The sequence below is a fragment of the Pongo abelii genome, chromosome 1 (genome assembly GCF_028885655.2).
Source record: "Pongo abelii isolate AG06213 chromosome 1, NHGRI_mPonAbe1-v2.0_pri, whole genome shotgun sequence".
In the NCBI taxonomy this organism is placed as follows: Eukaryota; Metazoa; Chordata; class Mammalia; order Primates; family Hominidae; genus Pongo; species Pongo abelii.
In genome coordinates, this window is record NC_071985.2 from 226,080,612 (window position 1) to 226,091,655 (window position 11,044).

The window sequence follows — 11,044 nt, forward strand, 5'->3', positions numbered from 1 at the left end:
ATGAACAGGATCAGTGGTCTTATCAAAGAGACCCACGGGACCACATTTGGCCCATCCACCATATAAGGATGCAGCAAGAAGGTGCCACCCATGAGCCAAACATGGGCCCTCCCCAGACACCAGATCTGCCTTGCCCTTAGAGTTCTCAGCCTCCAGAACTGAAAGAAATAAATTTCCATTGTTGATAAGCCTCGCAGTTTATGGTATTTTATTATAGCAGTCTGGATGGACTAAGACCACAATTAAAAACCCAAAACAAATGGGACAGGCACAGTGGCTCATGCCTGTAATCCCTGCACTTTGGGAGGCCAAGGAGAGAAGATTGCTTGAGCTTGGAAGTTTTGAGACCAGCCTGGGCAATATGGAAAAAGTCCGTCTCTACTAAAAATACAAACAAAAATAGCCGAGCATGGTGGCTCACACCTGTAATCCCAGCTACTTGGGAGGCTGAGGTGGGAGAATCACCTGAGCCCAGGAAGTCAAGGCTGCAGTGAGCTGTGATTGCTCCCACTGCACTCTAGCCTGGGTGACAGGAGTGAGACCCAGTCTCCAAAAATCCCCAAACCAAAACCAAAACTAAACAAACAAAACAAAAACCCCCCAGCATCAACTCCTACCTCAGTTTCCAGCCTGCTGGCCTGTCCCACAGATTTCAGACCATGCAGCCCCTACAATCACATAAGCCAATTCCTCAAAAGACATCTCCTAGTAAATATATCCTCTTGGTTCTGTCTCTCTGGAGAACCCTGGCTGACACAGTAGTCTATTTCTTTATAATTGGACTCATTACTCTGTTGCCATTATCCTTTGGGAACAGAAAACCTTATAGAATCAGTCAGTTGGACAACTGGTTTACATTCCACTAATTTTGTGTAACCAGGGCCTCTGGTCACTTTGGGGTTTTCCCCTCTTACCTGCTCTTTCTTTCCTTATCCTGGGTGGAATCTGGATTCGGGGAGGTGGATTTGGCATCTTGGACAGAGATGCACACAGTGGTCCAAAATCCTCTGTCCTCTGCTAAGATTGACCTGTCCCACCAGGTCCAAAGCATGGCCCTCCACCTCGGTGGCCCCTGTGATGATGTCCAAGAATCCACTGGGGCCTCCAGTTGTCAAATGTTAAGCTCTTTGTCCTCGCTGACCAAATCTGAGGCTTTTTCGGGTCCCTAGCCCTTGAAGTCACTTGGGCGTTCCTCTAGGGGTGTTGGGGCCACATGTCCATTTCTCACCAACCACACTGGGTGTGCCGATTTCTGTAAGGCTGTTCTCAAGCCCATCCCACAGACAACTTCCATCACTGTTGCCCCAGGAGCTTCTCTGGAAGGTCCTCACTCTCTAGGCCCAGGAGGATGTAGAGTCAGGGGAGGGTGTTTTTAGGGTTGAAAATACCAGTCTATAATTTGTATGGCACAGGTAATGATACAAGCATCACTGGAAAATTCTTATCTCCCAAAAAGCCCAGGCTTTCCTCTGGTCCAGTGTTCTTCTGAGCAGCAGTATGTGCCAAGAACACACATAAGGAATCAGGGACCTGGGTTTTCATCTCAGTGCTACCATTTCCTACGTGATTTGGAGCAAGTTCCTTAAGTATCCCGAGCCTTGTATTCACACCAACATGACGAAGAACCGGGCAGTCTGCTTGGCTGGTGCAGGCCGGGTCTCATGTAGAGTGTCTTGGTGAGAACTCATACGTCCCAGGGTCTGGTCAACGTACATTCAGAAACTCCTTCTTCTTCTCCTTCTCCTTCTCTTTCTTCTCCTTCTCCTTCTCCTCCTTCTCCTCCACCTTCTCCTCCTTTTCTTCTTCCTTCTTTCTTCTTTCTCCTTCTTCTCCTCCTCCTCCTTCTTCTTCCTCCTCCTCTTCCTCTTCCTCCTCCTTCTCCTTCTTCTTCTCCTTCTTCTTCCTCCTCCTCCTCTTCCATCTTCTTCTTCCTCTTCCTCCTCCTTCTTCTTCTCCTTCTTCTTCCTCCTCCTCCTCTTCCATCTTCTTCTTCCTCCTCCTCCTCTTCCATCTTCTTCTTCCTCTTCCTCCTCCTTCTTCTTCTCCTTCTTCTTCCTCCTCCTCCTCTTCCATCTTCTTCTTCCTCTTCCTCCTCCTTCTTCTTCTTCGTCTTCTTCTTCCTCCTCCTCCTTCTTCTTTGTCTTCTTCCTCTTCTTTGTCTTCTTCCTCTTCTTCCTCTTCTTTTTTTTTTTTTTTTTTTTCAGATACAGGGTCTCACTATGTTGCCCAGGCAGGTCTTGAACTCCTGGACTCAAGTTATCCTCCTGTCTCAGCCTTCCAAAATGCTGGGATTACAGGCATGAGCCACCACACCCAGCCCAGAAACTCTTTTTCTAGATGGATTCACATTATTAACTGAGTAATAATTAATTACATATAATAAATTACAAATAATTTATCATTTGTTTTATCACATGAAACTAATGATAAATTATTAAAACAGAAGAAATACAAGAATACAATTGCCAACTGAACTGTTTTTACTCACACTGCCTCTGACAGCAAAGTGTGGTTTATTTTCCCACGTACCAACTGCGTCTCCAACTTTGCAGCTCAGTCCTGACACTAACTTCCCAGGGTTAGCAGCAGACTTCACAGGTGAGGGGCTCGGTCCTACGAGACCACCCTCAGTCCAGACACCAGTCGAAAGTCCCAGGCCACCTGTACTTCTGACCGACTGACTAGAAATTGGGGGCTCCCATAAACCTCTGCTCAGGTTCAATGATTCATTAGAATGTCTCACAGAAAGAGAAAGCCGTTTACTTAGCGTTACTGGTTCATCACTAAGGATTCAACACAGGCACAGCCAAATGGAAGAGACGCATAGAGGAAGGTGTGGGGAGGGGGTCTCAGAGCTCCCCTCCCAGCACCGCCACCTGTTCACCAGCCCAGAAGCTTTAGGATTTTTATGCAGGTTCATTACACAGGCATGACTGCTCAAATCATTGGCCATTGGTGATTGGCCCAGTGGTGGAGGGAGCAGTGAAAGCTCTAACCCTCTAATCCTGCCTTGGTCCCCATCCTGAAGCTATGTGGGGGCCCCCAGCCATCAGTCATCTCATTAGCACACAAAAAACACTCTTATCAAGCTGACAATTTCAAGAACTTTAGGAGCTTGTGCTAGGAACACAAATAGAGACCAACTATCTATTTCCCACAGTACCACACCAACTATACCCAGAATTTGTGGGTGTGTGTTTTTTGTTTTTTGTTTTTTTCTGAGATGGAGTCTTGCTCTGTCGTCCAGGCTGGAGTGCAGTGGCGAGATCTCGGCTCACTGCAACCTCCGCCTCCCGGGTTCAAGTGATTCTCCTGCCTCAGCCTCCGGAGTAGCTGGGATTACAGGCGCCTGCCACCACGCACATCTAATTTTTGTATTTTTAGTAGAGAGGGGGTTTTGCCACGTTGGCCAGGCTGGTCTCGAACTCCTGGCCTCAAGTGATCCACCCACCTCAGCCTCCCAAAGTGCTAGGATTACAGGCATGAGCCACTGCGCCTGGCCAAGAATGTGTGTCAACCAATCACCACCTTGCCAATAAATTGGGGATTCCTAACCCAGTCATCCAACCAGAGGCTGCTCGGTTAATCTGAGAACAGCACAGGACTGGTAGAAAGGCATCCTGGAGCTGGGAGAACAGAGGGAAGCTCCCTCCACTAGAGAGAAGCCTCTCCTCCAAACAAGATTCCTCCATTATTCAACCCTCAGTGTTTAAAACAAAGTAAGTCTGCATTAACTGTGGTGGTTTAAAGGCCTGGGCATAAAGGATTGGGGCTGGGGGAAACTGAGGCTGTAAGGCAAACCAAGAGAAAGGCAAGGAGAGGCGGCCACTCTGAAGGCAGCAGGGACGCAAGTAGGAGTGACAAAGAAAATTAGCCAGGTGCTGTGGCACATACCTGTGGTCCCAGCTACTGGGGAGGCTAAGGTGAGAGAATGGCCTGAGCCCAGGAGGTTGAGGCTACAGTGTGCTGTGATTGTACCACAGCACTCCAGCCTGGGCAACAGGGCGAGACCCTGTCTCAAAAACAAAAACAAAAAAGGAGATGACCAAAAAGAGGAGCACTCCGTGGCTCCCCAGCCCTTGGAGAAGGAAGTTGCTTTGCTCTGCTGTGCTCCACCGGCCTCCTGCCTCCTCCCTCCTCCCCTTCCTCCACCTCCAAACCACATTCCAAGAGAGGCGGGGACTGAAACCAATTGTTCCAGCCTGGGATTGGGCAAACGTGTGCCCTGTACCTTCAGCTCCGGTTCTTCAGGGACTTCCAGGAACCACAAAGCAGACATAGAGTGGAATACAAAAGAAGCGACTCATGAGTTAATTATGTGTAAATCCCATTGCAAAATTCGCATTGTCTTAAACACTTTTTAAACTTCCCAAACATAGCAAATTCCTCTGGGGTATGCCAGGGTGGGCTCTTTAAAGATGGAGTGAGGGCCCTTGGATTCTTCCCAGAGCTGCCTAAGATGCAGATTTCTCCAAGGAAATTTTTTCCTAGGATTAGGATCAGAAAAACGGAGTGGTTTCCTCCTTTCTAATATGTATTGTATTATGTAATTAACTGCTTTTCCACTTTTTACTCTGTTCTCCTTTTTTAAACTTATTATTATTTCAAAAACATTTCTAGTTTTCAATAAATATATATGTATCTTTTCAAATTTCTGACCGTATATATAGCCTACAGCTTTCCTTTTAAAAAAATCTTCTTCCAAGATATAGTACAAAGAAATGGCTTCCTTCTTCATCTAAGAAAAGATTTTCGAAATCTAGATCTCAAAGAGCAAAAAGATCATCACATTCATTTTTATTTTTAGAGAAAAATGCAATATATATTTTCACTTCTGACAACAGAATTATCTAGGATTTCACATGAACTTAGGTTTCATAAGATGTCATTTGTGTTTATCCGCTGCGCTTTGCCCGGGGCTGTCTGCCTTAAGATAGAGTGAGTTGCTGCAGTAATAACTCCCTGAACACCTGAACACTGAGTCTATGATGTAGACAGTCCTGTGAGCGCTACCTTAGCTGCCGCGGAGGCGCCGGCAAAAGCAGCTGCTCATCCGTCATTCCTGACAGCTCAGACCGCGAGCTGCCTGGAGAAAAGCTCATGAACAAGTTCTTTGTCTTCAGGGGATGAAGAAAGTCCAGGCGTTTGTTTACTCTAGAGCTACCAGTCAGAAAGGGGTTTCAGCATCGGAGTCTGCAACCTTTGTGTAAAAGAGCACAAAGTCAGTGATGGAAAATTAAGCTCTTTAGAAGGCTGATTTGGCTGGGCGCGGTGGCTTACACCTGTAAATCTGGCACTTTGGGAGACGAGGCAGGAGGATCACTTGGGCCCAGGAGTTTGAGACCAGCCTGAGCAACATGGCAAAACCCTGTCTTCACAAAAAATACAAAAAAAATTAGCCGGGCAATAGTGTTGGGCACCTATAGTCCCAGCTACTCGGGAGGCTGAGGCAGGAGAATTGCTTGAGCCCAGGAGGTTGATGCTGCAGTGAGCCATGATCGCACCACTGCACTCCAGCCCAGGCAATTGTGTGAGACTCTGTCTAAAAAAAAAAAAAAAAGAAAGAAAAAGAAACAAAGAAGGCTGATTGATTAGCCTTAAAATCAGCTAAACTAGCGTCATCTTTACCACCCCTTAGTTGCAAAAAATGTTTCAAACCAAATGGCCCCCAGTGAGCGCACTCCTCAACCAGGCAAATAAAGGCACCCACCCACCCATCAGCCCAGGCCACAGAGCGCAAAGGCCGGGGTCTTAGCAGCAGGAATCTGCTGGCACAACTATCGCCATGGGCCTCTATCCGCTCTGGACACCCAGCACTTAGGCCAAGGCCAAGTGTTACAAGATTTACCTTTTCCACTGAAGTGCAGAACACTTTCCTGGTGGTTGTTTTGGGTGGCGGGGAGAGGGTGTTGAGAGGGTCAGGGGATCAGAATTTCCTGGTCCTTTTAGCTATAAAAGATGTATAATGTTGCACATGTCTCTCTGCTTCTAGTTCAGCTAGCGTCATGTGAAATGGGGCTTTCTGCGTGACTGCACAAAAACCAGCAAGTCCAAACAGGAGGTGTCTTCCCAAGAGGTAGGCAGGTTGTGTGAGCAGGAGGGCCACTGTGAGAGGTGAATCCAGTTGGGCTTCTGGGTCAGGTGGGGGGACTTGGAGAACTTTTCTGTCTAGCTAAAGGATTGTAAACACACCAATCAGCGCTCTGTGTCTGGCTAAAGCTTTGTAAACGCACCTATCAGCACTCTGTAAAAACGGACCAATCAGCACTCTGTAAAATGGAACAATCAGTGCTCTGAAAAGTGGACCAATCAGCAGGATGTGGTGGGGCCAAATAAGGGAATAAAATCTGGCCACCCGAGCCAGCAGCGACAACCTCCTCCTGTCGTCTTCTACCTGTGGAAGCTTTGTTCTTTTGTTCTTAGCAATAAATTTTGCTGCTGCTCAGTCTTTGGGTTCGCACTACCTTTATGAGATTAACAGTCACCGTGAAGGTCTGCAGCTTCAGTCCTGAAGCCAGCGAGACCACGAATCCACCAGGAGGAACAGGCAACTCCACACACACCAACTTTAAGAGTTGTAACACTCACTGCGAAGGTCTGTGGCTTCACTCCTGAAGTCAGCGAGACCATGAACCTGCCAGAAGGAAGAAACTCCAAACACATCTCAACATCTGAAGGAACAAACTCCAGACACAACATCTTTAAGAACTGTACCACTCACCGTGAGGGTCCGCGGCTTCACTGTTGAAGTCAGCAAGACCAAGAACTGACCGGAAGGAACCAATTCCAGACACAATTGGGCTCCCGGTTTGAGGACAGCCATGTCATCTCCTTCTGTGGGGTAGTGTCCCCAACATGATGATCCATGCCCCTGATTCAGCCTGACCCAGGGCAGTAATTGTGTGCTAGTAGTGGGGTCAGGTATATCAATTAACTGACATCAGTGTGAGTCCTAGAGCCAGCTCCGGTGTTTACTAGCCATGTGCCCATGAGCAAACCGTTGACATTTGTCGCAGCCTCTTCAACTGTAAAAAAGAGACTCCCTGACCTTCAAGGTCCCCTCAATTCTAACGTGTGGTTTCATGGTTTCCTTTGCTAATGTAAGAAAAAGAACAAGATGATTATATCTTAAAGTTCTAAAATCTTATCACAATAAGCACACTACTTATGCAGTGATTTTTGAAAGCAGCCCCTTTTTTTTTCGAGATGGAGTCTTGCTCTGTCGCCCAGGCTGGAGTGCAGTGGGGTGATCTCGGCTCACTGCAACCTCCACCTTCCGAGTTCAAGTGATTGTCCTGCCTCAGCCTCCCGAGTAGCTGGGGTTAAAGGCACATGCCACCATGCCTGGCTAATTTTTTTGTATTTTCAGTAGAAACGGGGTCTCACCATGTTGGCCAGTCTGGTCTCGAACACTTGACCTCAAGTGATCCACCTTCCTTGGCCTCCCAAAATGCTGGGATTACAGGCATAAGCCACCACGCCTAATCTGAAAGCAGCCCTTTAAAGGAAAAATGAACAAGTCAGGAGTATAGAAGCAGACAAAACACATCTGGCCCAGCCCTCACTCAACTTTAAAGTTGAGGGGCAAATAGATATTCCTAAAATGAAACCATAAGCACTGATCCTGAAGAAAGATATCTGCGTCCTCCAATCTGTGTACCGCACAGACCCATCCTGATGAGCTACAATGTAGCATCAGGCCTTCTTGGGTTTTTAAAACCTGGATTGATACGAAATGGTAATGTGTAGAACTTCTAGTGACAGACAGCCCAGTCAGGCTCATCACCCATTATGCTATTTCTCCCTTAGGAATAAAAACTAGCCAAACGCAGTGGCTCACACCTATAATCCCAGCCCTTTAGGAGGCCAAGGCAGGAGGATGGATCGCTTGAGCTCAGGAGTTCAAAACCAGCCTGGGCAACATGGTGAAACCCCATCCCTACAAAAAAATACAAAAATTAGCTGGGCGTGGTAGTGGGTGCTACTCAGGCTTGTGAGGTGGAAAGATCGCTTGAGCCTGGGAGGCAGAGGTTGCAGTGAGAGGAGATTGTGCCACTGCACTCCAGTCTGGGTGACGGAAAGAGATCCTGTCTCTAAAACAAACAACAACAACAAACTGGGGGACAAATTCATCTCAGAGTTGGCCTGTCTCTCCTGAAAAACAGATCTATTTCATTTCCGTAGACAATGTGCCCTATGTAACTCATCCCTCCTTTGATCAGCTCCTCAGAGAATTCAGAATAAAGGTCTGTTTTCACCGCAGTACTTTCACCTAACAAGTTCGTGACTTAAATTGCACTTGTCACTTCATTCTTATTTTAATGTTTTTTTCGATTTTACGAAGGTACTGATTTTTTAAATGGATCTTTTCATTTGGTTGAGCAGTTTTAGGTTTACAGGAACATGGAACAGAAAACACAGAGCTCCCATGTGCCCTTCCTCTCCCTGTAGACACTTTCTCCTGCTATTAACATCTTTTTTTTTTTTTTTTGACAGAGTCTCACTCTGTCATCTAGGTTGGAGTGCAGTGGCATGACCTCAGCTCACCGCAACCTCTGCCTCCTGGGTTCAAGCAATTCTCCTGCCTCGGTCTCCCAGGTAGCTGGGACTACAGGTGCATACCATCAAACCTGGCTAATTTTTGTATTTTTAGTAGAGAGGGGGTTTCACCATGTTGGCCAGGCTGGTCTCCAACTCCTCACCTCAAGTGATCCACCAACCTCAGCCTCCCAAAGTGCTGGGATTACAGGCATGAGCCACCGCACCCACTTTCATCTTAAATGAGGGTGTACACTCGTTACTTTTGCTGAGCCTATACCGATTCCTTGCAACTAAGCCCATCATTTGCATAAGGATTCTCTCATTGTATTACACATTCTATGGGTTTGATAAATGTATAATGACATGGATCCACCATTATAGTGTTGTACCAAATAATATTTTCACTGCCCTGAAACTCCTGTGCTCCATTTGGTCATCTCTCTCCTCTCCCTCACTCCCCAATCCCTGGCAACCACCAATCTTTTTTGCTGTCTCTATCATTTTGCTTTTTCCAGAGTGTCATGTAGTTGAAATCATGGAGGGTATAGCCTTTTCAGACTGGCTCATTCACCTAGCAATATGTTTCGGCTTCCTCCACGGTTTTTTGTGGCTTGATAGCTCATTTCTTTTCTTTTTTTTCTTTTTTTTTAGTTTTTTTTTGAAAACAGAAACAGGTCCCAGTAGCTGGGACCATAGGCATGCAACACCATGCCTGGCTAACTTTGTTTATTTTTATTTTTTTGTAGAGACAGGGGTCTCACTATGTTGCCCAGGCTGGTTTCGAACTCCTGGGCTCAAGTGATCTGCCCACCTCGGCCTCCCAAAGTGCTGGAATTACAGGTGTGAGCCACCGTGCCCAGCCTCATTTCTTTTTATCACTGAATAATACTCCATTGTCTGCAGGTGCCACCGTCTGTTTATTCATCCACTTACTGAAAAACATCTTGGTTGCTTCTGATTTGGGGCAATTATGAATAAAACCACTACTTTTACTGATTTTCGTTATTATTATTTTACCGTATGCTACCTCAAAGTCCTTTTGGAAGTATCTGGGAGTATAAATCAGTATTGAAATATGATTTAAGATTGTTTACATTATAGAGTGTCTGTGTTTTTTTAAAACCCGCCAATTAGAATCAAGTTTAGGCCAGGGGTGGTGGCTCACGCCTGTAATCCCAGCACTTTGGGAGGCCGAAGCGGGCAGATCATTTGAGGTCAGGAGTTCAAGACCAGCCTGGCCAGCATGGTGAAACTCCGTCTCTACTAAAAATAGAAAAATTCTCCAGGCGTGATGGTGCGCACCTGTGGGCCCAGCTACTCAGGAGGCTGAGGCACGAGAATTGTTTGATCCAGGGAAGTGGAGGTTGCGGTGAGCCAAGATCGCACTACTGCACTCCAGCCTGGGTGACAGTGTGAGACTCCATCTCAAAAAAATAAAAATAAAAATAAAAAAACAATCAAGTTTAGCCGAGATTTGGCTTAAAGAACTGAAAGTGTGCTGTGTCTGTGTCACACACAATGTTAAGGGACCAACCTATCCCCTGTGCATTCTGAATGTGGTGTGGATCAAGCATCGTTGTGTTAGGTAAAGAGTTCAGCAGGGTTTACCTCAAGATGCACAAAAATTACAGGCTCATGCCTATAATCACAACACTCTGGGAGACCGAGGCAGGTGGACTGCTTGCGTCCAGGAGTTTAAGACCAGCCTGGGCAGTGTAGTGAGACTGTCTTCTCTATTTAATTTTTAAAAAAATAAAGAAAGAAAAAGATTCACAAACATTAGACAAGCCAAAACTCTCTTTCATCCTGTCTGAAATCAAGCACCAACTCCCTTTTCTCAGAAATTAGCAGACAGAATTGCACTTTCTGCTATCAATGACACTAAAGAATTCCCAGTATGTAACTGATCATTTTTATTATTGATGATATATTTCAGTTACACACTTAGAGTGTGAATAGCTTGCCTACATATCAGAGATACAAAGGGACCGATGATCTTCATGGGGCATATATTGGGTAAAGCTTGCCTTCTTCAAATCTGAGCAAGAGTTGGGTACTGAATACAGGGCAAAATTTCTAAAATGTGTTTCAAGGTAAAACATGCGTTTTTAATTTGTGTGTTTTGGTGGGGGATCAACTAGTATTAAAGATTTGTTACAAGGCAAAAACCAAGGAAAAGAGCAATCTCTTGCCCCCTCCCTACCCAATTCTCCTGGGTACTTTCAACTCTTAGCAAATTATTCTGATAGTTACTTTTTAATTTAATTTTATTTTAAGTTCTGGGATACATGTGCAGGATGTGCAGGTTTGTTATATAGGTAAACGTGTGCCATGGTGGTTTGCTGAACCTGTCAACCCACCACCTAGGTATTAAGCCCCGCATGCATTAGCTATTTATCCTGATGCTCTCCCTCCCACTGCCATTATTTCCTTTTGTATAGTTACTCCACTGTCTTGATTTATCTATTTTAGACATCATCTACCATCTTCCTATCAGACAATT

The 11,044-nt window shown here is 45.9% G+C and overlaps 1 long non-coding RNA gene across 1 annotated transcript; it reads right to left on the reverse strand.

The window, feature by feature from the left end:
• Positions 1-4,766: 4,766 nt before the first annotated feature.
• On the reverse strand, positions 4,767-9,746 carry LOC129059769 (uncharacterized). The gene is made up of 2 exons (XR_008525855.1): positions 5,849-9,746; positions 4,767-5,200 (listed from the first exon to the last, which is right to left on the reverse strand). It is a non-coding gene; the product is annotated as an uncharacterized LOC129059769 (long non-coding RNA).
• Between the last annotated feature and the right edge of the window lie 1,298 nt (positions 9,747-11,044).